This window comes from Erpetoichthys calabaricus, chromosome 10 (genome assembly GCF_900747795.2).
Source record: "Erpetoichthys calabaricus chromosome 10, fErpCal1.3, whole genome shotgun sequence".
In the NCBI taxonomy this organism is placed as follows: Eukaryota; Metazoa; Chordata; class Cladistia; order Polypteriformes; family Polypteridae; genus Erpetoichthys; species Erpetoichthys calabaricus.
In genome coordinates this window covers 93,939,227-93,964,997 of record NC_041403.2, presented here as the reverse complement: position 1 = coordinate 93,964,997, position 25,771 = coordinate 93,939,227, and the positions used below count along the sequence as shown (strand labels likewise).

The 25,771-nt window shown below is 40.2% G+C and overlaps 1 pseudogene; it reads left to right on the top strand.

Moving 5' to 3' along the window:
- Positions 1–14,277: 14,277 nt before the first annotated feature.
- On the top strand, positions 14,278–15,885 carry LOC114658407 (uncharacterized; annotated as a pseudogene).
- Positions 15,886–25,771: the final 9,886 nt, after the last annotated feature.

Genomic DNA, 25,771 nt, shown 5'->3' with positions numbered 1-25,771 from the left:
ATGTACACTATGATTGGTTAACTGTTATAATTTTATGGCAAATACACCCCTAAGGGTCTTTTAAATGTTGGATGGTGCCTGGGGGTACAACAATACAAGGGTCTGGTAAAGGGAGCTCTGGGAGGAAGGCCTCAGGTGTTCTGGAAGCATATGTGACCGCAGATGTAATGTTAAATTTTTTTATATACCTACAGTACAACTACTACTCTCTGATAGACAGCTGCTGTTTTTTTAATTGCTAGGAATTCATAATCTTACAGAGATGTCTACTGTATGTTACCATACCTTTAGTCTTGACCGTTGAACCTATAGTAATACCTTAAAGTATGTCTTACCTCACTGCCATCAAACACTCTCAAATTGGGAAGTGGTTCACATTGGAATTGAAAGGTTTTCTTTAAAATACAAAATGTTTAGTGGAACACATTAGAAAAGAACCCCAGTAAATGGAAGAAAGTTCCAAAAACTATGTGTATCCCAAGAAAGAACAGTTTGAGGTCATTTCAAACAGCTTTGTGTCAGCCAAACATCAGCACTCCCGCTGGCGCTCTCTCTTACCCGTCTCATGGCAGCCTCTCACAGAGGTTGATAGGATTTGATGGAGTGAAACAACAATGCGCACAGACAATCCCACTGTCAGATCCCTCTGCAGGACTAATGCACTTGCATGGCAGGCATTGATCTACGAGGCAGTTGATCATATTACCAGTTGTAATATGCCACCTGCATCAGGCTGCTTGTCAAAGAAAAGGAAAAAAAAAAAAGGCCATTGAGAATGAAAAAGAAGGAGACGCTCCCGCTGCTCTAACTACATAAAGCAATGCTGGAGAGGCCGCAAGATTAAATGTGGGGTCCTTTTTAGAGTAAGGAACTACAAATGAGTTCCTCCAGAGTTAAATCTGTCTCACTGTAAATCTCCTGCAGTAAGCTGTCCCAGCATATAACAGGAAGCTTTGTAGAAAATGTTCAGTATGGGGAGAAGAAGAAGTTAATTCAGATGGAAAAGCCATTCCAATTATTTTGCCAGAATTTAAATGACCAGTGGGCAATCCTATGTTTTGAATATGAACAGAAATGTTGAGCTTAGTCCTTTACCAGCAGCCCTTGAAACTAAGGCAAGAACCAACCTTGGAGAGGACAGCAGACAAATTCAAAACACCCTCATGTACCTACCAAAAACTTAGAGACATTCATTCTGTGAAGCATCTTGCACAAGGAAGAAACCACTCCTCAGTGGATGCTAGTTTTTCAGAGGCTGCACATGCAAACACACTAACACTCACCAATATCCCCCAAAAAGAGAGTCACCAAACAAGTCCAAATTCATATCATAACAATATAAAATTGTAAATTATTTAGCTTCCTCTTACTGTTCAGAACGTAATAGTGTCTGTGCTCCAGGGTGTACTCTACAAACTCTATAGACCTCCTACAGAGATTGCAAAATTCCAAGGATGAATAAAACAAGTGATGGAGGCATAACTGTTAGCTACAGACCACCCAAACTCCGGAACAACCTGCCTACCAATATTAGAGAAGCCCCATCATTCTTCATTGTGAACCAAGGCTGGAGTCTCATTGTCTTAGCATAGAATACGTTTTTAAAGGCTGCTGCTGAGCTTGTTGCAGATTTCTCTTTTTCTCTTTTATATTACTTTTAATTGTAGGAATTATTACTTTTTTGTTGTTAGTCTTTTCATTTCTTTGTCTTCTCCATGTCCATGGTGGCCCTTGATTTGAAGCAAAGTGGATATAATGTCACATGTATTGGACCTGTTTTATATAGGTCTTCTATCTGTAGCACAGTTGGAATCTGGACCTTAAACTAAAATATACTGTATATGCTCAATATATAGTAAATAAAGAGGAGAGACAAGACATAAGCAAATGGTTGGGACAGCATATTCCTGGCTACTCTATTTAATGATGATTTTCCTTTTTAAGAAAGTTGCATGGTAAAGCGAACAGCCCCAGAGCTGGTCATAATCTGACAAGCTCTTCTTGGAATGGTGTCTTTTAACTGCTAAAAGAATGGAAGGATGGATTACAGGTGGCATTTGTGGCAATCATGGGTCTTCCAACAGGAAGGCTTCTTCTAGGCTATATACTGTGTATATATATTGTAATTTGAGGCAAGGATCAACTCGCTTCATTACTTGGTCAAGAAGCCCTCACAATGGATGGAGAAGATTGGTGGATGGGTGTCCTAGAGTGGATGGTGTTCCATTTTTCAGTCAGTAGGATATAAGGCAAGGACAGAGGATGACTACTTTCCAGGGCTGTGTTCCTCCACTATATGGGGTAGCAGAGGGTGCTGTTGGAAGGAGGTCCCCCAGTTAGATGGAGGTTCCACCTGACCTGGAAATGCTCCCTGAGATAAAATGGAGAGAAGGTGGACAAAACTTGCCTGTGAGACGTAAAAGGTGAAAAGTGTTGTGTATTCTGTATTGTGGAAGAAGAAAAATAAGCCTGTAGTATTTCGTAAAAATAAAAGGTCATTTGAACCTGGTACACTGTTAGTGCAGTTGTGTCTGGGGTTTGAGATTCTGAGACACCCCTTAGTCATCACAATATATACAGTACATATATTCATATATACTATATTGTATTGTGGACTACAGGGGATACTCGTGCTTCATCCCTGAACCCAAATAATGACCAAAAAGAACAAAAGTAACAGAAGAAGTGGGTGAACAATCAAAACAATTATTCCATGAACACATATGGACATAAAAACAACAAAAACCTAAGTGTTATGGCCTTCCCATTTTCCCCTCACTTACTAATTCACATCTAGCTTCCTTTACTTGTCAAGCCACTTAGACCTCCCAACTCTAAGGCCCTCCATATACTGACTGCAGGAACCTTTTAAGACATGATGAGGAAACCTTTCTGAGTAAGCCTTCACAAATTTTCTAGATACTTGGTCAGCACTCAGCAGTCTGCTAGTTAAATTGTGTGGGGTCCTGAAAATGCTTTTTATTCTGTTGAAGTATTGTAGCAACCAGCAGACCACTCTTCACAGGCTCAATGGGAAGACAGCACAGGCTGAGCAGGGTTAGATGTTAGAGTGGTGGCACCTTGTCTGGAAGGAGACAAGAACTGCATCCTTTGACAAGCCACTGGAGGGCTTGAGAAAGAGGCCAGAGTCTTTAAGTGAAAATTATAAAAAGAGGTTCCATACAAGCCTTAGTGATTGCCATGGTTTAATTGATGCCGAAGGGTCTGACAGTGAATAGCAGAACATGGCAGAGGTTGTTGATCCTGTGATACCAATCATGTTCATGTTGTAGAAGAGCACCACTTTACCCATAAAATGCCACCCTTTTGCCTTCCATGCTTTTCACTAACTTGAGTTGCAGTGGTGGTCTGGCGGTAGTGTGGCAAATTAGTTCACAGCTTGCAAGTACATTGATCAGCATGATGAAATAGTAACTTTAGCTTTGCACATGCAGCATCTAAATCTGTATTAGTCATGAAATGTGGCTGATTTGTAAGATGCTGATCAGAACTACAAGGTGATGAGGCTTTTTATTGCACATTGGGTATCCGTTTATGATGTGGGTAAAGTACTAAAGATATGCATATTCTAACTAAAAGCATTCTTTATAGTTATTTTATATCACCAAAGCTAGATTTATATGTTCAGCCAACGCTAGAGCACTAGTGGGAGTACCTGATTACCATGGAATATTTTGCACGCTGTGTAAATTACCCTTAAATTTAAAAAATAATAATTACAAACATAAAGGTTGAGACAAAGGGAAGAGAAGTGACCTGAGAGAATAATAAAATATCTGATGGGGCACCTCAAAAGTGGGTTCTTCCTCTTTCTGTTAAAAAAAGAATTCAATATGGAGGCAACACTTTTAAAGTGAGTTTAGGTGTGATCTGAACATTATGACCAATTAAAACCCCCAAATATCTGGAAACAAGAGTGAAGTCACTTCCAGTTCTGATCTAAATGACATTGGCTTAACTAAGCAGTTCATTTTTTGACTCCAACCCATGCACATCAGTGCTCTTCATCAAACCCTTTTGCAGCCAGGGAAATTGTACAGGGGGCTGCCCCAAACCTTTTTGAGTGTGTTGATTCTGGTTATTTCACACTATAAAGGTACAAAGGTACAAAGGTGCTCAGAACAAAATGGTGAACCAGGGTAGGAAGAAAACAGATGTCAGGCGGCCTTTTATTGACCCAGGGACCAAAAGTCACACAAAAGTAGAACACAATATCAAAATTTTGAGAGCCTGACATTGATGCAACATTAGGTTGTGTATTGGCCTCTAGTTGCTTCCAAACAGCAAAAGAGCAAAATCATTTTCTCACCAGCATAATTTTAAAATCATTAATGATAAACTCACTGGGATTGAATAGAACAAACCAAAATCAATAATGTGAAATCTGCCCAAGTACTTAATAGGGCAAATTCCAATTGTGTCATAGGATATGCAGACAAACATGCATAATAAAGAAATTGATAGAAATATGTATCCTAAAAATATAAACATTGATCCAAGAGACCCTCCTTAGAGGTTTGACCTGAGCCCAGACACAAGGCTCAATTGCCACAGAATCAAGAGAAAGAGAACTGTCCTCATTTGGGGTGTGCTGCCATGGCTACACTCCTGAAGGGCTTGTCTCAGGCCTGCAAAGCTCAACCTGAATTGGCCTGACTGGTGTGCACAATGAAGATGGCTTATTGTGGCCTCCAGAAGAACAGACAGTGTAAGAGTATTGTCTAAGACCAAAGGACACGTCATCATGTGCCCTGGACAACACACCTCTTTCTTCTGAGCAGATGTTAGAGTTAGGCTTTCTCCTCAATAAAGGGCCAGAAGAATGTTGGGAAAAGAAATAACAGGGCCTCGTGCCTTACCTTTGAACTAGATAGGTAAGAAACTGGAGTGCAAAGTCCACCAAAGACCACCCAAGATTTAGGTTCCTCTGACCACAAAATGACCCAATGATGTACAGTAATCCCTCCTCTATCGCGGGGGTTGCGTTCCAGACCCCTCCGCGAAAGGTGAAAATCCGCAAAGTAGAAACCATATGTTTATATGGTTATTTTTATATTGTCATGCTTGGGTCACAGATTTGCACAGAAACACAGGAGGTTGTAGAGAGACAGGAACTTTATTCAAAACACTGCAAACAAACATTTGTCTCTTTTTCAAAAGTTTAAACATGCTCCATGACAAGACAGAGATGACAGTTCCGTCTCACAATTAAAAGAATGCAAACATATCTTCCTCTTCAAAGGAGTGCGTGTCAGGAGCAGATAATGTTAGAGAGAGAGAGAGAAAAGCAAACAAATCAATAGGGCTGTTTGGGCTTTTAAGTATGCGAAGCACCACCGGACAACGCAGCTGCTAGGAAGGGAGCAATGTAAAGGTAGCCTTACAGCATTTTTTTAGAGGAGCGTCCGTATCGTCTAGTGGTGCGAACAGCCCCCCCTACTCACACCCCCTCCGTCAGGAGCACAGAATGTCAGAGAGAGTGAGAGAGAGAGACAGAGAAAAACAAACAATTAAAAATCAATACGTGCCGTTCGAGCTTTTAAGTATGCGAAGCACCATGCAGGAAGCATATCGCTTGACAAAACAGCCACATTTAAGCCCAGCAAGGAAGAGAGCAATGTGAAGGTAATCTTTCAGTGTTTTTTGAGGAGCGGCCGTATCTTCTAGGGGTGCCCCCATGCTCACAATATATTTGAGGAGTTTTATTTAATAGGTAATACGCGCTCTGATTGGGTAGCTTCTCAGCCATCTGCCAATAGCGTCCCTTGTATGAAATCAACTGGGGCAAACCAACTGAGGAAGCATGTACCAGAAATTAAAAGACCCATTGTCCGCAGAAATCCGCGAACCAGCAAAAAATCTGCGATATATATTTAAATATGCTTACATATAAAATCCGCGATAGAGTGAAGCCGCGAAAGTCGAAGCGCGATATAGCGAGGGATTACTGTAGTATATTGTAGATCATTGTTTCCTAACCTCTGGATCATGGGATATCCCCAGCTCTTACATGTTGCACTCAACTCATCAAGAGGACAGTTCCCCCAAACCCGTGCTTGTTGTTCATTAATAAATTTAAAAAGGTAAAACTGGGTCACAAGACAGTAAAGAGAGAGAAACACTTTGGTAGAAGGCAACTATGATGGGGTGCCAGCCAGCTTGACTCCTTTAATATTTTGGCAAAAAAGTAAACTTGATGAAGCAATAATAAACTTAAAGAAAGAATCAGGGAGCTTTGTCGTTTTTAACTTTCTGGTCCAAATGAGATGCCGACAGGGGGCGTCTCCCTTTTATAGTGGTATTGCCAGAAAGGTTGTGGTCAGCTACCCTCAGAGGTTGTCTTCTCAGTGCTGAGGAAGAGAAAAGAGTCAAGACAGTTAGCGGTAGCGTCTCCTCTTGTGCTGGTGAGGTATTACAAACTGTAAATGAGTTCTTGAAGTTTTCCTTAGACGCTCATGTGTGACATTATGTTCTGTCTATACAAATTCAAAAGTGTGAGGCACTGCAGAAAAGCTCATTTGCTGAGAAGGGAGGCCAGTGACAAAAAAAGAGAAGAAACAAAAAGGAGCAGACTGATCCATGGGACATCTGAGGGTTAAGGTGGCACATTTCCCCTCTGACAGACAGCCCAGATACTTGTATAAGTAGGCATTAAACAGAAGAGATGATTTGTTGGAATTATGTATATGCTGCATTTCTTGAAAGTGAACCAATTCTGTTTAAATAATCTGTTGTTGGGTCCAGATTGGATTTATGGCCACCCCCTGTTTCAGTACATTGTATATTGTGCTGTTGGTGAATGATATAGCCATACAAAGAACTGGATACAATGGAGATTATTTGGTCAAAGGTTTTAGATTGTAAAACACAGGTTGCTCATTCAAATTCCACCCAGAAGAAGAGGTGTGACTCTGCCATGACTCTGCCCATCCCTGTTACTATGAGAGGGGTCCCCTGTTGTCTTCAGTTTTTTACTCCTGAAGAAGTCTTTTTGTCTGCAGGCATTTGCTGTTCTCTTTTGATTATGATTAACTGTACACTTAACTTTTGTCCATCTTGAGAACTATAATTTTGGTGCATAATCACTGCCTGGGTTTGATCACACCTTTGCCCTCTTGCTGACAAAGTTCAGTTACACAGATCGATCTTGGCAGACTGCTGCAGCTGCAGTAAGCTAGGGTTGCTCACAATCTGTCATAGAAGTCCAGTCGGTCACCAGTGCTGGAGGCTCAATCCACCAATCTGCAAAATGCTGGCAGAAGTCTGCATTTATAGTTGAACTTTGTATTAGTGTTATGTTTAGAATTTTTTAATGCATTGGTAGTAATAGTAATTATTATGTAGCCAAGCTGTCTCATAGCTTCAATCTGAATTAACTTGGTTGTATTGCCAATGGGAAGCATGTATGTTATCTGTAAGTCTTTGTTGGCTTTTCTTTTTTTTACCTGGTCTTCGCAAAAACACCTGGCTTAAGCTGACTGGACATCCGAACCTTACATACAGTAGGTATGTGCCCTGCAATGGACTATTGGCACATCTGGTGTTGGCGCCTGCCTTCTGTCATCTGCTGCTGGGACAGCCTCCACCTGCCCTTGAGCACATATTGGAATAAGCAAGTTAGAAAACTGAATAAATAAATTGTTTTCTGTTTCCCTTCCTCCACATTATTATTTCAACACTGTTAGCACTTTTATCATATAGTAGTGCCTGAGGCGATTCCTGTTATTGAATGGTCTAATTTCTCCTTTACCTCTCATTGTCATAATGCACACTACGATCTGTGCCTCCACATCTAATAATTAAACAATTGAATTCATGTCTGCCCATCCATTTTCAAACCCATTTAATTCAATTTAGGGTCACAAGGATGAAATAAATATATACTCCAGAAAACATATCTCTAATAAAACACAAAAATTCACCTAGTACCTCTAGGGACTGCTGTGTGAAGACACTGATGAGATTATATCTATAGTTTGGGGTAGCTAAGCAGTTTGCTGAGCAGAAACCCCCTGAGAAGACCATTTGAAGATGTAAGCCACAGGCACTACAGCATAACAGCTGTCTAGAGAACAGGTAGAAAGCCACATTTTAAAAAAGATGTTGAGACGTAGAGTCTCAAACACAAGACACCATTTAAACTGCACATGGAATCTCGAGCAGAAGACACTATACAATCCCCAAAGGGTTAGGTCTTCCATCGCCTATAAAAAAATGTCACCTTACATCACCTCAGCTCAGATGCACAGAAGCTGTGGATTTTCTTTACTCCCACTGCAGCGAAACAAGGCATCATGCAAAACTCTGGGGATGGCAGTAAGGTGGCTGGCTCTGGAACATAACCAGTAAATAACAACTTCAGATCAGGAATCCTGGGAAAGCCTCACCCGCTTGTTTCTCCTTACACACCTTTCAGAAAATTACTGTCATTGAGACAGACTGTAGTATAGTTTGTCCTCAAGCTGTCATGAACAAATCATCTCAAAAACAAAACCAAATATCAAAGACTTTTTATAGTATAGGTATACGTCTCCCAAATTTAAAAAATAGATATTTGAAATCTTCATGAAGCAATGCTGTTACCATGTGGTGAGCAAACATTTATTTCTTTATATCATTGTTGATGAACAGTTAAGAGAGCTAAGACATTTTTCTGCAAGAAACCTATGTGGTAAGTATTATGTCATTCAACTGTTGTTCTCTAGGGCACTTCATTAGTCTACGCAACACAGGAAAACATATCCAAATCAGCTTAGTCCAAGTCAGCATGGTTAGGGAGCCAGTGGGCACAAAGCAGAAAACCAGCCTGGACAAGGTGTCAGTCCATCACAAGGTCCCCTCATTCACACAGAAAATTCCAAACACCATCAATCTGAGCAGCACATCTTTGAGGATGTGAAAGAAAAAGCAGAGTATCCAGAGGAAAATCCAGGCAGACTTGGGGAGGAAATGTGCAAACATCTCATAGGAAAAGACTTGAGCCATAAAAAAAGACTTGGAGTTCTACAAGTATACTGTCTTGCTTGACAGAAGAACAAAATGGACAATACAATGTGACCTTTTGGTAGGTTTTTAGAATTTACACCCCAAGGATGTTGGTTCAGTTCTCATCTCTGACCCAATGTGTGACCCTAAGAAAGTCACCATGTCTGCCTTTGCTCAAAAAGTATAGAACAGTTTTACTATGCATCTGTACTCGTGAAATGCCAGAAACTAAACATACTGTAAAAGAGGCAGATAAATTGGTCATGGGGATAACAACATAATAACAGACCAAAAATTCAGGCATTTATTTAGAGTATATACTGTACTTAATAACTAGATCAGTGTTTCCCAACCTTTGTGGTGTAACGACCAGTTCTTCACTGGACCCCCACTGTGAATTTAGCACAATTGTCTGAGCAGGGGAAGTGAGGTGGTCAACCTCCGTGAACCGACCATAATCATAAAAGCAGGCTGATGGGGGGGGCATGCCCTCACAATCACCAGAGTGTTAGATGGTTAGATGTATCAAGTGTGATCATCAGTGTTTTTCAGAATGAGGGTTGCGGCGGGGGGGAGTCATTTAAGATCAGCTGCCATCCACCTGTGATGCTGCCGCTGTGAATCGTGTCTTGATTATCAGACTGGTGGATTGAGCATGATCGCTGGGGTGGTTAATGGTTTATGTAAGGAACACTTTTACGGGGATTTACCCGGGGTCAGCTGTGGTCAGCCTGCAATGCCACGACAGACAAACAGATTAAGGATTGCTGAACTAGATATTTGTTTCATATTTTTAAAATAACTAAACTGAAACTAATTGACCAGAAAATGTTATTTACTTGCCTTATAGTTCATAGTAATATGTCTTATTGTTAAGCCACAAATACAATTACAGAAGCAAGAAACCATAATAGATGAGTCAATACTCACCAGCAGTTAAAGAAAGTCCTAAAAGGTCTCAAGCTCTTGAGCAGACACCACACAGCTCTGAAAGGATGAAAAATGAATGCATACAATATACTGTAAATTGCAAGTGAAAAGAACTCATATGGCATCTAGTTGTACAAAGAAATATTTTCATTTTTATAGTTATTGATCATACTTTTCTTAACTTACAAATAAAACAAAAAATTACACTTAAAAAAATGAATTTGTAGTAATAGTATGTAGCACTGCTGACCTCTAGGAGACTGGGCTTCACCACGGACTGGTTACTGTCTCTATGGAGTTTGCATGTCCTTCCCATGTATTTGAATTTTTATTCTGAATACTCCAGTTTTTCCCTTACATTCCAAAGACATCTATATAAATAATTCACTAAGCAGCCGACCATGGCATGCAAGACAGAGACCATGGGATACGCACGACAGAGCCACGCCCGCCAACTCACAGAGCCCCGCCCACCAACTCTTAGACCATGGGATACGCACGACAGAGCCCTGCCCGCCAACTCTAACTCTCCTCCCGCGTCATGGGATATGCACGACCGCGTCCACCCTCGCAAACTGTTTTACACGCTGCATACAGTGATTCCCATCCGCGACAAACATGCTTCTTCTTAGATGGTCCTGCAGGAACAGTGAAAACCTTTGTCTACAAAAACCTGATTCATGCCATACTAAGAGCATAGTATTTTTGTTGGCTTGCCCGCCCGCCCGCCTGACTGTTACCAGCATTCACCGCAATGTACTGGAGTGTAAAACCATCGCAGCTGCTACCTCACAAACTGTCCTTATTCCCCGGATTTCCCTTAACCCATCAGATTCAAATTTGCCTTTTACTTTTACACGCAGACAATTTCCTGACCCCATCAGATTCAAATTTGCCTTTTACTTTTACATGCAGACAATTTCCTGTTAGATTAGCCTTTGCAATGACAATTAATAAGGCACAGGGCCAAACTTTCAAAAAGACATGCCTCTATCTGCCAACTCTAAGACCATGGGATACGCACGACAGAGCCCCGCCCGCCAACTCTAACCCTCCTCCCGCATCATGGGATACGAACAACACAGCCCCGCCCACCAAATCTAACCCTCCTCCCACGTCCACCCTCGCTTTCGAGGCATGCACACTGCCTGCTCATCTGCCCGCACGCAACACCTCACCAAACACCGCCTCAGTCGCTTTCGTCTCTGTTACAGTCCACATGCACCTCTGAGCCACGTTGACTTTTCATTGTTCTTTTCGGTTCCGGCTGCTTTTCTATATATAATCCACCAAGTCGCCCGACCATGGGATACGAACAACAGAGCCCCGCCTGCCAACTCTAACCCTTCTCCCACGTCCACCCTCGCTCTTGAGGCACTGCTTGCTCATGTGCCCATCCCCAACACCTCACCAAACACATCCTCACTCGCTTTGGTCTGTGCTACAGGCCACATGCAGCTGTGAGCCACGTTGACTGTTCATTTGCCTACCATGGCCACCACTTCAAATATATTTCATGGAAACAACATTTCTTTCAATGTTATACAAATTCCTGCATCAGGTAACTGTTTGTTTCTATCAGTCGTTTCTTTCTGGAAAAATGTCATCGACGAAACTGTTGCTCTCGAACTTCGCTACATGGCTATAACCTTTGTTTGCCAACATTGGGATAACTTCAGCGATGTGCTGTCCGTTGTTCTTAGTCACGGAAGCATAGTCATACAGTCTGCTCAACAATATGCTGACTACATGAATACAGTGGACACTTAACTTACGAACTCAATTCGTTCGCGAGGGCTGTTTGTAACTCAAGTTGGTTGTAAGTCAAGACTATTTTTCCCATAAGAAATAATGGAAATACCCATAATGTGTTCCGAACCTCCCACAGCAACACTTACTTAACCTTTTCATAATAAAAAAGGGTTGTATAATGTGCATAATTTACCAAAACACCAATAATTTTTCTAATGTACTAACCGAAAAATTATAAAAAGTGCCTAGCCTACCAGAAACAACAACTTCATACTGTACTCACCATTTAATTTGACATCTTTGGGCTGCAGGAAGGGAGGAGGAGGAGAATGAAATGGAAATGGTCGAAATGGAAATTGTCGAGATGGTGGATTTCGACATGCTGTACATATTAGCGAGATCGGTCACACAAACACCACTCTCATATTTCCGCACAATTTCCTTCTTCATTTCGATTGTGTTTGCTTTCTTTACCTTTGTTACCTTCTCTTCAAAAAAAATTATATAAATCACTGCACTGACCGAAATTACGTCCACAAACTCATGTATCTGGGCTCCGACTGATGCTTACAAACACTCTCGGCTGTTTGTTTACAATCACGCAAGCGGATACACGTGACCGCATTCAGGTCGTAACGCAAGATGTTGGTCGTAAATCAAAACAAAAATTTTGGTCGTAAATCAAGTTGTTCGCATGTCAGGCCGGTCATATATCAAGGGTCGACTGTACTTCCGGAGTTTATGGTGGCGAGGCAGAAATTGTGGCAATGTCCCAAATGCTTCCAGCTACTATCACCATTCACTTCCGAGAACGTCCTCATGCCTCTCCTCGAGTTTACAATCCGGCCCAACATTTCTCCATATCCTTGCTCTTTAGCTGTCCTTTGGATTATGGACATTACGAAGTTCTCTTGCCTCTCAAATACACACGTGATGACCTTCTGGTGCCATCTATTGACAATGTTGGTATGTGTACACAGAGTACACACCCACGTGATCGCCACACTGATGTGACGTCACCTGCCCACTATCCTCTTCCTGAAAACATTTACAAACGCATTTCACACCAGAATTTCAATGCAACATTTGCTCCAAAACCTTCACACTCCAGAAGTATCTCAAAGCACATTTAAACACACACTCCACTGAACAAACGCATTCCACACAGGACTTTCAATGCACCATTTGTTCCAAAACCTTCCGACTGCAGAGATATCTCAACGCACATTTAAAAACACACTCAACTGAACGAATGATGCAATGTGAACATTGCCAGCAATGCTTCAAAACAACTTGCACTCTCAAGAACCACTTACAAACTCATTCCACTCACACCTTCAGTAGCACATTTTGTAATGAGGACTTCACGACTGAGATGGATCTCCTCAACCATGTGCAAATCCATTCAACAAAAACATTTGTATGCAAAATTTGTGACAAACACTTTCACGCACGCAGATATCTTACTAACCATCTCAAAACACATTCCCTGACGAATTCCTTTCAGTGTCAACACTGCACTAAATCATTCGAGACATCATTTCTTCTCAACAAGCATACCAAAACACAAGGGCATTACGAAGTTCTCTTGCCTCTCACAAACACACGTGATGACCTTCTGATGTCATCTATTGACTTTGTCGGTATGTGCACACAAAATACAAACCCACGTGATCGCCATGCTGATGTGACGTCACCTTCCCACTATCCTCTTACTGAAAAACACTTCCCACGGAATTTCAATGCAACATTTGCTCCAAAACCTTCATGCTCCAGAAATATCTCAAAGCACATTTAAACACACACTCCACTGAACAAACGCATTCCACACAGGTCTTTCAATGCACCATTTGTTCCAAAACGTTCCGACGGCAGAGATATCTCAACGCACATTTAAAAACACACTTCACTGAACGAATTATGCAATGTCAACATTGCCAGCAATGCTACAAAACAACTCGTGCTCTCAAGAAGCACTTACAAACTCATTCCAATTCCTTTCAGTGTCAACATTGCACTAAATCGTTGCACACATCATTTCTTCTCAACAAACATACAAAAACACATTCCAACATGCACAGTCATCGCATTCAGTTTTCCGCTGGTTTTCAAGAGGATACCGCCATTCCCGTCCAAGAACTTAACATTGGCCTACCTACCGCACTATGTACTTGCAATGCTCTTCATTGGCCATCAGAGGTCAGCACATCCGGACATTACACTAAGTGTTGTCATACCGGCAAGGTGTCTTTGCCACCGCTATCCAAACCTCCTCTTTTATTACAAGACCTCTTGACTGGCAAGAACCTGCTGTCCCAAAATTACTGTGATCATATCAGGGAATACAATTCTGCTTTAGCTTTTGCTTCAATGGGCGCCCACATCGCTCAACCATCTGGCCACGGACTGTATGCTTTCAGAATCCACGGTCAAATTTATCACCAGGTCTCTCCTTTATATACCAATCCTGACACGTCACCATGATACGATCAGCTATATATCTTCAATTCTGCTGAGACTACCACTCAACGTTTGCAAAAGGAGTGTAACAGCGCTTGCAGTGACATTTTGTTGCTGCAACTAAACAAAATGATACAACAGGTTAATCCCTTTGCAAAGTCTTACATGCAAATGCATGACATTATCACTCACAGTAACCCTCTTGCTGCTGTACGAATGGTATTCATGGAAAATCCAACTCTGGATATGAGAAGGTATAATGCCCCGTCCTGTCAAACTGATGTTGCTGCTATCTTTGTAGGTGAAGACGGGGAACCTCCTGCACAACGCGACATTTGCATATACCCAAGGGGAGATGCTTGTAAGCGTATCTCTGTACTCAATATAAACTGTGACCCCATGGTTTATCCGCTGCTATTCGCTTACGGAGATCCAGGCTGGCACATACAATTGACCCATGTTGAGGAAAAGCGAACCGCGAAAAGAACACGAGTCACGCAGCTTCAATTTTATGCTTACAGGCTTGCCATGAGATCTTCATTTAGCGTCTTGCATTCCAGTGACAAACTCTTCCAGCAATATGTCGTCAATGCATATGTCAGAACAGAAGGTGCGCATTTACATTACCTACTGTCCCATCAACAAGATTTGCATGTAGAGCAATACAGGGGACTGCTGGATGCTGTTGCTGCGAAAGCACAACACCATAACCTCCGCCCTGGACAATTGATTATTCTTCCCTTTACCTTTCAAGGCAGTCCAAGGTACATGCAACAGAACTACCAAGACGCAATGGCAATTGTCCGCAAATGTGGAAAGCTTGACTTATTCCTAACCTTCACCTGCAATCCTGCTTGGCCGGAAATCTCTAACACCATTTCCCATCATGAGCAAACAGAACACAGACCTGACATCGTTGCTCGCGTCTTTCATATCAAACTGCGAGATTTCCTAACAGATATTCTGGAGAAGAATTATTTTCGGCAGTGTTCTCGCTTACATCTTCGTCATTGAATTCCAAAAACGAGGATTGCCTCATTGCCATATGTTACTTACACTTGACTCACAATCCAAAATAAGGACCAAGGATGATATAGACAAATTTGTCGGCGCTGAGCTTCCAAATCCCAAAATACACCCTTGACTTTTCCAAATTGTCACTAAGTGCATGGTACATGGTCCGTGTGGAATGCTCAACGCCAACTCACCTTGCATGAAAGACGGCATGTGTACCAAAAATTTCCCAAAGGACTTCAACGGCAAGACTCAAGAAAACACACAAGGATACCCCATATACCGCCAAAGACAGGGGAGAACTACCATTGTTGGCAAATATGATATCGACAACTGTTGGATAGTTCCTTACAATCCCCGGCTTTCTCAGAAATTCAATGCTCATATTAACATTGAAGTTTGCGCGTCCATTCAATGTATCAAGTATCTATATAAGTATGTCTACAAAGGACATGATGCTGCATACATTGCACTTCACAGGGAGCCAGTCGATGGTGTTTTCCAACATGACAAAATACAGACTTTCCTTGACGGTATGTATGTTAGTGCCCCTGAGACTATGTGGCATTTGAACGAGTACAGTCTTTCAGAAAAATCTCACATTATTACACGATTACCAGTTCATTTGCCACAACAACAAGTCATCTTCTTTCATGAGGGTCACGAGGAACAAGCGCTACAAAGACAAGCCAACAAAAACACTATGCTCTTACCATGGTTTGAACTGAACAAGACAGATCCCGAAGCTGTGGAGTTACATTACACTGATTTTCCCCAACATTGCACATTCCAAAAGTCCTCTGGAGAGAATCAGAGGAGGCACAAAAGTGATCGGTAGAATGCCTGTTGTTGCCATTAACGACACCGAACGTTATTACCTCAGACTTCTACTTACCCGTTCTGTAGGCGTCACAAGTTTCCACCATCTACGAACGGTCAACGGCGTCGAATGTGACACTTTCAAAGAAGCTTGCCAACAATTAGGTCTTCTTAAAGACGACAAGATATGGCATGATACTCTTACAGAGGCATCCCAGATACGAATGCCACCATTCTTGCGAGAACTTTTCGTTTTCGTCTGTGTCTTCGGCGAACCCCACAACGTTCCACGCCTTTGGGACACGCATAAACTCTCCCTTTCTGAGGACTTTCTCACAAAATATTCCACACGCACCACTTGCATGTATTGTATCGTGGAAATAAATGACATGCTGCAACCACATGGCCTCAACCTGCACAAATTACACCTACCCCCCACTGACATTCCTCCACTGTGTCATTCATCTCCCACCTTCGACGCTCAGGCTGAACACTCACACGCTATGGAACACTGCGACAAACTCAACACAGAACAGAAACACGCTATTGACAGTTTTACACGCTGCATACAACGATTCCCATCCCCGACAAACATGCTTCTTCTTAGATGGTCCTGCAGGAACAGGGAAAACCTTTGCCTACAAAACCCTGATTCATACCATCAGAGCTAGGGGAGACATTCCTACAACCATAGCATCTACAGGAATAGCTGCAACATTGTTACCGGGTGGACAAACTGCACATTCCGTTTTTAAAATACCGTTGAGGCTTAATACTACTTCCACATGCAACATCAAACCTACCTCGCCACACGCTCAACCTCTTCTGCAATCCAAATTGATAATATGGGATGAGGCGCCAATGACACATGCATACTCATTCCAGGCAGTTGACAGGTTATTACGTGACCTCACGGGTGACACGCAGCCATTTGGATGCAAAATAATACTATTGGGTGGAGATTTCCGACAAATTCTCCCCGTCATTATGCGTGGCTCCCGAGCACTTACTGTCGCCAGTTGCATTAACAAGCAACCTTTGTGACGTCACATACATGTTCTTACACTGACGACAAATACGAGAGCTCTTCCTGAAGAACAACATTTCGCAAAATGGCTCCTCGATGTTGGAGACGGGAAAAACGGAACACCTGTGACATTGTCTTCACATTGTTTTCCTTTTATTTCTGATCCTGTTCAACAACTATATGGCGACATCGACTTCTCAACTGTCACTCTGGAACAACTCAGCACGCAAGCTATATTAAACGTCACCAACAAAGACTCGCTACACCTTAATGAACAAGTGCTGAAACTTATCCCTACTGACGAAGTGACATTCACCAGCATTGACTCCATCTTCACAGACGATCCTGCAGATCAACTTTCATTCCCTGAAGAATTTCTTAATAGTCTTACTCCCATTGGCATGCCTCCGCATAAACTCAAAATTAAAATTGGTTCAGTCATCATACTTCTCAGAAACCTCCTGCCAGCAAAAGGTCCCTGTAATGGCACTAGACTTTCTGTCACCGCAATGTAATGGAGTGTAAAACTATCGCAGCTGCTACCTCACAAACTGTCCTTATTCCCTGGATATCCCCGACCCCATCAGATTCAAATTTGCCTTTTACTTTTACTTGCAGACAGTTTCCCTTTAGATTGGCCTTTGCAATGACAATTAATAAGGCACAGGGCCAAACGTTCATAAAGATATGCCTGTATCTGCCAAAACCAGTTTTCAGTCACGGGCAATTGTATGTTGCTCTCTCCAGAGTTCCATCTTTTCATTCACTCACAGTCGTATCCTCAAACCCACCCCATTTGGACAACTGTGTCTTTCAGGAAGTGTTCACCCATCAATAAATAATAATAATAAGATTATGTCAATTGATGGCTCAAAAATAGTCAAGTCTGAGTGAGTGAGTATGTGCACTCTGCAATATGCTGGTGCCCTATCTGGCATAAGTTTCTTTTTTGAAACTGATGCTGGCCAGCAGCCCTATAGCATTGGATTACGCAGGTTCACTAGGTGGATAATGTATTTAACATTTAAATTTTAAAAATCCTTCCATTTTTTGATGTAATCAAGGGATTAGCATTGGCACAGAGAATAGGGTTGCTGCCTCCCAGCAGTTGTGCAGTCCTTGCCAAATCGGATACAAATAAGGATTTCAGTAACACATTTGAGATGTTTGTGAGGAGTGAGTGAGATCTTTCACATGTTCCTTTGAGCATTTCGTGTTGTTAGACAAATAAGAGGTGTAATATGAACTACTGTATCAGGCTGAAAATCTTCTTTGAGGTATGAGAAACCACTGCATTCTGTGCTTGAAAAGGATAGAAATTAAATATCAAAAACAATAATGGCTGATTTAGTGAGCATGTGGACAAGCAAAAAATTGTTGCAAAAATTGCCGGTACAGGACTGTTAGCATCATTAGTGCTTGCACCACTAGATTCACGTACAGTTTAGGCTCCTCAATAGCCACTTATAATGACAACTTCATAGGCAATTTTTCTATACATAATATGTACTGTTCTATTTAATGTACTGTATGTATACATTGTCTACAGTTGGTATTATACTGCTTTCACTAGTCTGTGGGAGAGAGGAAAGTAAAAGTCTTAACTTTGTATTCATAACAATAAACTTGTGCTGCCAGGCAATGAAAGGACCGGGGGATAATCAGGAGTAAGAATAACAAAGCAGAGGTCAAAACCTGGAGAATAATGAGCATTAAACATCAAAACCTAAACACCAACCAAACTTAAAGTCAAAAGTAAATCAGAAGGGAATTAAAATACCATAAGCACAAAAAAGAATGTGAACAAACTTTATTGTATTCTTTCAATAGAAAATGAAGTGAATCTGTACACCACTTGGTTCTTGACATCAAATCCATTCTAAGGTTGCCGCTATAAATCCTTTAAAATTGCTTAAATAAACCCTAAAATGTTTAAGGATTTAAAAAGCACATCTAATCTAAATCATTAATAATCAGCCAGGGTGTGTTTAGTTCACTTTCCTTTTTTTCTATTCTGTTGATTATTTTAAAGAATTATCTCTGGTGTGTTTATTATATTTATGTATTATCTGTAACTGTTTCATTGTTATTTACTATCTATGCATTACTTGTAGTTCTACTGTGCCCCTTGTGTTTTGTGGGTGGGAACCCCAAGAAGCAGGTCCACAGCTGAAGGATGGCCTGTAAACCCTATATTGGCCAGCATTATTTTTAATGGGTGAGGATGTGGAGTGGATTCCCCTTTGATTGTTTTATTGTCGTTTTGAGAGTGCTTTTTAGTAAGTGTTGATTTTGTGTTTTTTAGGATTTTGCATTTCTTGGGTTTATAATTACTGTTTAGGCAAACATTTTACTTTTTCCCTATTTTTTAGTCATTCCTTTTCATCGCGATTCTTTGTGGACTTGTTTCTCAAGCCAAATGTTTTTAGATTTTTCTTTCCCTTGTGAGACATTTTGATATATTTTGGGGCATTGATGTAAAGTAATTTTAACTTTAAAAGCCAGTTCCCCATTTCTAGGGACCTAGACAGGTTGAAGCATGCCAGTAGAATTTGGGCACAGGTTGCCTGAGGTAAGGTTTGTTTCTGGGCAGGCTAAATGCACCAGCCTGCTTTATAGGTCTTTTCGAGGCCTCACACCATTTTACTATTTTTTTGTACACTTAAATTAATAATACTGGAGCTTGTATACTTTTTCAGTTATGTTAGTCTTACTGTAAACTTCTAAAAATGTACACATGATTTTTCTGAATACATGATTCAAAAGTACAAGATTACCAAAAAAATCTAATTTAATGTATAATGCAATATCATTAGGCTGAAACAGTCCTAGGTATGCATTATCTCTATTTTTACTAGTGTAGCACTGATTGGTTAAACATACGTGTATACATTTTTGATACTACTTTCAACAAACATACCTCAATACATTATATGTGCACTGTTCTTGAAGAGCCACTTACTGAATTAACAGATTTATACAAAGAAAAGCCGAGCAAAATGACATCTTTTATTGGCTAACTAAAAAGATTACAATATGCAAGCTTTCGAGGCAACTCACGCCCCTTCTTCAGGCAATAAAAGGTGTCATTTTGCTTGGCTTTTCTCTACATTCATAATGGCTAACACGGTATAACACCCTAGTACTAAAGATTTATACTACATATAAATGTAAACTAAATGCCATTCAAATTTGTTGTCCAATTTCACTATTAAATAATGATATCAATTTTATGACTGTAAAGGTCCATTTTGTTAATGGAATTGCCAGGGACTCACCCCTGGCTCTACCATCTTTTGATTTTTTTGTATTTGCGTATTCTTTTGTAATTTTTAAAAAAATATCTTTTCCTTTTCCATTTTATTGCTATTTAATGAGAAACTGTTATTACTATCTTTTATTTTTAATGTCGTTTATGTGTTAAATGTAAGGGGGTGGGGCCACCTAATGCAGCAGCTTTAGGACCATCTTCACACTTTATAAGGGGCTAAGAGGTTTCAGTCCCTCACACAGGCTTTTTCTTATGCCCATGCTTGCTCAGCTCTTTGGCTGTTTGTTTAGAATTTCATCAATGTAAGTGATTCTATGATTTTTCTGGTTAATGGTCTCTGCTGAGGACTTTGGATTTTAGGTTTGGATCATGGACTTGATTTTTGGTAATTATTGGCTTGCCATGGTGGTAACCATTCTGTATAAAAAAAAAAGAATGTGAAACATGGTAAACTGAAAATGGTGGCCACAGAATATGACCCCTGGTCATTTTTCTCACTCATGATTAATCTCACGTGAGAACAAAAATGTTTGTAATGCATCATGTGATTGGTGTCCTTTGTGAAAGTTGTTATATAAATTGAAAATTGAGGGGCAAATGCTCCCGATTACATGCAATTTTATCAAACAGTCTGGGATATACAATGCAAGAAGATAACAATAATAACAATAATAAAAGCACATAATAGGCAGCATCATCAACTAAGCTCACTTAAAAGCCTGAAATGCATTTATCTCCAACAGTGCATCAATAATCATGCTATTCAACTACAAATATATTTTAAAAAACCTTTTTTCAGTGATGACTGTATGTAATTGAAATATTTGATGGCACTAAATTATGTGTTTTTAAAGATTTGCCTTCTCATTCTTCTGTATTGTATATGTCAGCCTGCAATTGTACTGAAAAGTTTAACTAAAAAATAAATAGAAAGTAGCTGAAGTCAAACAAGGTCCTTGTGACTGGAAGTTTCATTGCAGGGGTGTACAGATTGTGCTCCTACCCACAGCCTGCTGCCTGCCTGCAGAGGGCAGCCTTGACTGGATTCCCACAAAGATCTAAAAGTGTTGAGGGATCAAGGGAAAAGTGAAAAGTGTATACTGGGTTTGCAAGAAGGCAACACTGTTGGAAGGTCACATACCTTAACGGATCACACTCAAAGTTCAGAATCAAAATGAAATGGTGAAAGTCTGGCATTATGATTAATTGAATTTAGAGTTTCAAGAACATGAAAAGAGTTGAATGGCTGTGTGGAAGTGTGTTTAGATTTACTGTGCTTAGTATGAGACCAGAATTAATGCTCTAATGTTCTTTGGAGGATATGCAGGCCGCCTAGGTATCCTTTGTGTTAAGTAATTTCCTTAAAATGGCATGGCACCACTTACTAATGACTTCTGGGCTGTCCACATTATCAAACTTTACAAATTAGGAGTACCATTTCTTCTTCATTTTCCGAATGGGTTTTAACAAAAAATATTAAAATATGGTTTGGAAAGCCTTCTTTAGATGTCAATCTTTTATAAACCTATCAGACACCTGATTTACAAAGATTTAGTTAGGATGTAGGTGCAGCTTTAGGTATTTCATAATGCATCCCTCAAGAGCTTTGGCATCTGCTAACCTTAAATACATTTTGACTAACAAGGTTGAAGGCTGTAGAAGACACTCAGGGTACCAGTCTGTCACAGGGCACACAATTCCACTCACATAAGCTTACAGATTGGGAAGAATGGCCTATAAAACAAGACATGACGTTTTTAGGAGGTGGCATGAAAACTAACTCACATCTGGGAATAACTGCAGCCAGTCTTGAGTAGGGAACTGCAGTAAAGGATAGAAGTAATCTGATCATTAACCTTTCTACTCTAATCTCAAAGCTAGGGGTGTCAACTAATATGAAGCCACAATCAAGTCTAGACAAGATGTGGACCAGAATAATCCATTACAAACAAACAAACAGAAAAAGAGACAGATGGTGGGAACAAAAAACTTCTTGAAATAATACAGATGGACCTGGCAGCAAAATAAATAACCAGATAGAATATCCACTGCTATGCTAACTTCACACAAGACCTAATTTAAAAGCAAAAAGTTAAGTTCCTATCTATCTATCTATCTATCTATCTATCTATCTATCTATCTATCTATCTATCTATCTATCTATCTATCTATCTATCTACCATAGAGTGCCTTTCTTACCATTGAATTTGTAACAAAATGAGCACTTATTTTAACAAGTTAAAAAGGTAGGTATAGTGTAAAATTCTTCTTTTAGGGACTTAGTTATCTGATTTGACAGTTGTAGCTTTATCTGTTATTTATTTGCTCCATTAAAAGAACATATATTTATATCTATATCTATATTTATACTGTATCTATTGTAAGAGTTGAATTTGAATCCTGGTCCAATGTGCACCTAGCATGTGTCTGAGTCTCATATTCTTCTGAGCCTATGCAGTTATTTTATTATTCACTATGATAAATGCATTTCTTATTATTTTATATAACCCCTAAGAGAAAATGTTATATTTTATGGCATACTCATTTTTCTATATATTCGCTTAGTACTAAGTTTCCTGTTTTTGAACCCAGCTGGATCATAAAAAATTAAATCTTTGTCCTATTCATTCAAAACAGGATAAATCTTTAGTAGGAACTCACGCATTTCCTAAAATAAGAATAAAATTAATACATTTAAAAAGTCACATACACCCTAAGCTAACAGGACTATTAATCAACCTAGTGGATGGGGTCAACATGTGGTCATTTAAGGTATCAACATTTGCCACGTCCCGTTAGCAACTAGGTGTAACCAATCATGTTAAAAGTCTACTGATTATGTAATGAATTCCTTTTTTGAGTAGTGACCTAATCAATGAATTGTACAAATGTAGTGTTTTCTTTGTAAACTGTTGCTAATAAGATATGCACTTGTTGCCTCTTGTGAGATTTAGATAAAGAATAATGATTGACGCTTTCTCCTGCCTGTGTTTAATTGGTTAAATTGGGGCATTCTAGTGGGGGCTGTCTGTTTAGAAATAAATTTTCTTCCACACTATATACTGTATGTATTGTAACCTGTAGGTGGTGCCAGTGAGCCCCCAAACCCTCCAACACACCAACACAAGTATTTTATTTCCACAAATATGAGAGGGGGGTGAGGTTGCTAACAGTCTTGTCTCCTTTTTTCCACACAAGCTTGAGAAAACGCCCCTTGAGGGCAAGAGAGCCAAGGAAGCCTAGCCCCTTCCAGGTATCTGGTATTAAAAGTTGATGCTCCCGGAAGGTTGTGTCTCATTTGGACGTGACCACACTGAACAAAAAATAATTGAGAACGTCACCAGAGCAATTTGGAAGGCAACCAGCCGGCAATTGTAGTGCCATTGTGCACGTGTTTTGAATTTGAAGCATTTTTTTGATCGGATTAAATGGGGTTTTGCCCGGTTGGCACCCGAAATATTTATGGACTCGACCCGACTCATCTCTCACCCCACTACAATATATATACATTTTTTGTTTTTCTTATATTTTGTCACAGGGCTGAGTGTGATATCTAATGAAGAATTGGTTATGGAAAATCTAAATAAATTATCAGGCTGTCATGTTTCAGCCAGCATTTTCCTCCTGGCTGGGGTTTAAACTCATGTTTCTTGTCTGTTTTGTTAATTCTTGTGTCATTCACTTATATTATGTTTCTTTATTCTTTGTTTTGTTTGTAACTAGAAAATGCCTTGGTTATGTCTAATGTGTTTTTTGGGTGGTCCCCCAAGACCAAGGACCACCTGCCAATCACCTCCAGGAACGGCTTTCCACCCTGTAAATTAGAGGGCCTTCTGTAGTTCCTGGTGGTTCATTTTGAATGAGTAGGGAGTAGAGTGTTTACTTGTGTCTTTGTGTTTCTTTTTGCTTATTGCGTTCTTCTGGATTTTTAAACCTGTGCTCTGTTTTTGACTTTTGCCTCAATATTCTGTATTGGGACTATGTATGCTATGGATTGCTTTACCTTGTAAGGCAATTCCTTTTGTGGTCTTAGGAGGTCCTTGTACTACAGAGCCTTTTGTTAAAATAAATCTTTTATTTTATAAAGATTCTTCTAGGTCCCTTTTTTATCTAGTTGGAGTTTGGATGGTAATCCACCCCTAGAGGACATTTTTTAGAAGTATTTTTAGGAGTTCTATGCCTTCGGGACTCCTAAGTCACGACACTGGTGAACAAGTAGCCAACTTGAGCATATTCAAAGAGAATTGTTTGGGCAGGACAGATTATAGAATATGTTGGTCCATCCATTTGGTTCATCCGCCTATCCAGGACAGGGGGTAGCTGGAGCCTATTGCAACAAGGAAAAAGGGGATGCAGGAACATCCCCCAGTCAAAGCCCAAAATTTAACACAGTCATCCTATGCATTATTAAATGTGGTTCAGTACAGGGAGGCTAGAGCCTATTCAAGCAACGTAAGACCAGAAATAACCTTGGACAGGTTGGCAGTATATCACAGATAAATATTAAATTCAGATCATTTTCTTCATTCTTCATTTGTTTGGAAACATAGGCAGAGTTTAAAGGGTGGCCAGGGTCCTGCACCCTACAACTGAACTACAGTATGTTACTAAAATAAATCTTAAATAAAGGTTAAATTTTTTTCCGCAGAGTTTTTAAGGTGACAGTTAATGTAAATATGTTAATAATCAATGAATGTGCCATACAGTGATGCAGTGGTAGTGCTGCTGCCTCGTAGTAAGGAGTCTTGAACAGATGATGTTAAATTGGCCCGTGTGTATGTTGTATCTTCAACCAGCGATGGGCTGGCACCTTGACTGGGGGATGTTCCTGCATCCCTTTTTTCCTTGTTGCAATAGGCTCCAGCTACCCCCTGTCCTGGATAAAAAAAATCAGCCGCGACTGTAATGTTTTAGATGGCTACTAATTGCAGATTACGCAAGTTCTGCACCCAATCAAAGTGACATTTTGCTCCTACATACTGAGAAATTGAAACGGCTGGCATCAGTTCAGTTAGTAGCAGTTGACAATCTGTTGTACACTAAACACTTGACTATGAAAGACAAAGAACAGGAACAAGTTCCACAAATGCCCCATAGCATCACTTACTCCAAAAACATGAATGTTAAATGGAACTGTAACCCAGATTTTTTGAGGTTTTGATTTACTGTACTTTCACCGTGAAGTGTGGTGAGCAATGGCCATTGTGTGTAATCAAGAAGCCTATAAAGATTATGCTGCTTACAGGAAGTAAATCTTTTTGCCTTTTTTAAATGAAAAAAATTAAAATCTTAATGTTTCAGAAAAAAACATTCTAGCATGTTTTTCCAACAAGCCAGTAGGCAATTGGGGCATCATCTCATTGCACATTGAGTTTCCAAATAGAGGAAAGTGCACACAATTGATGAACAATTGCAGGTACTAGGGGGTCCATATTGATGATGGGTTGGACTGGTCCCGGAGCACAGAGGAACTTTATGTGAAAGGGTAGAGA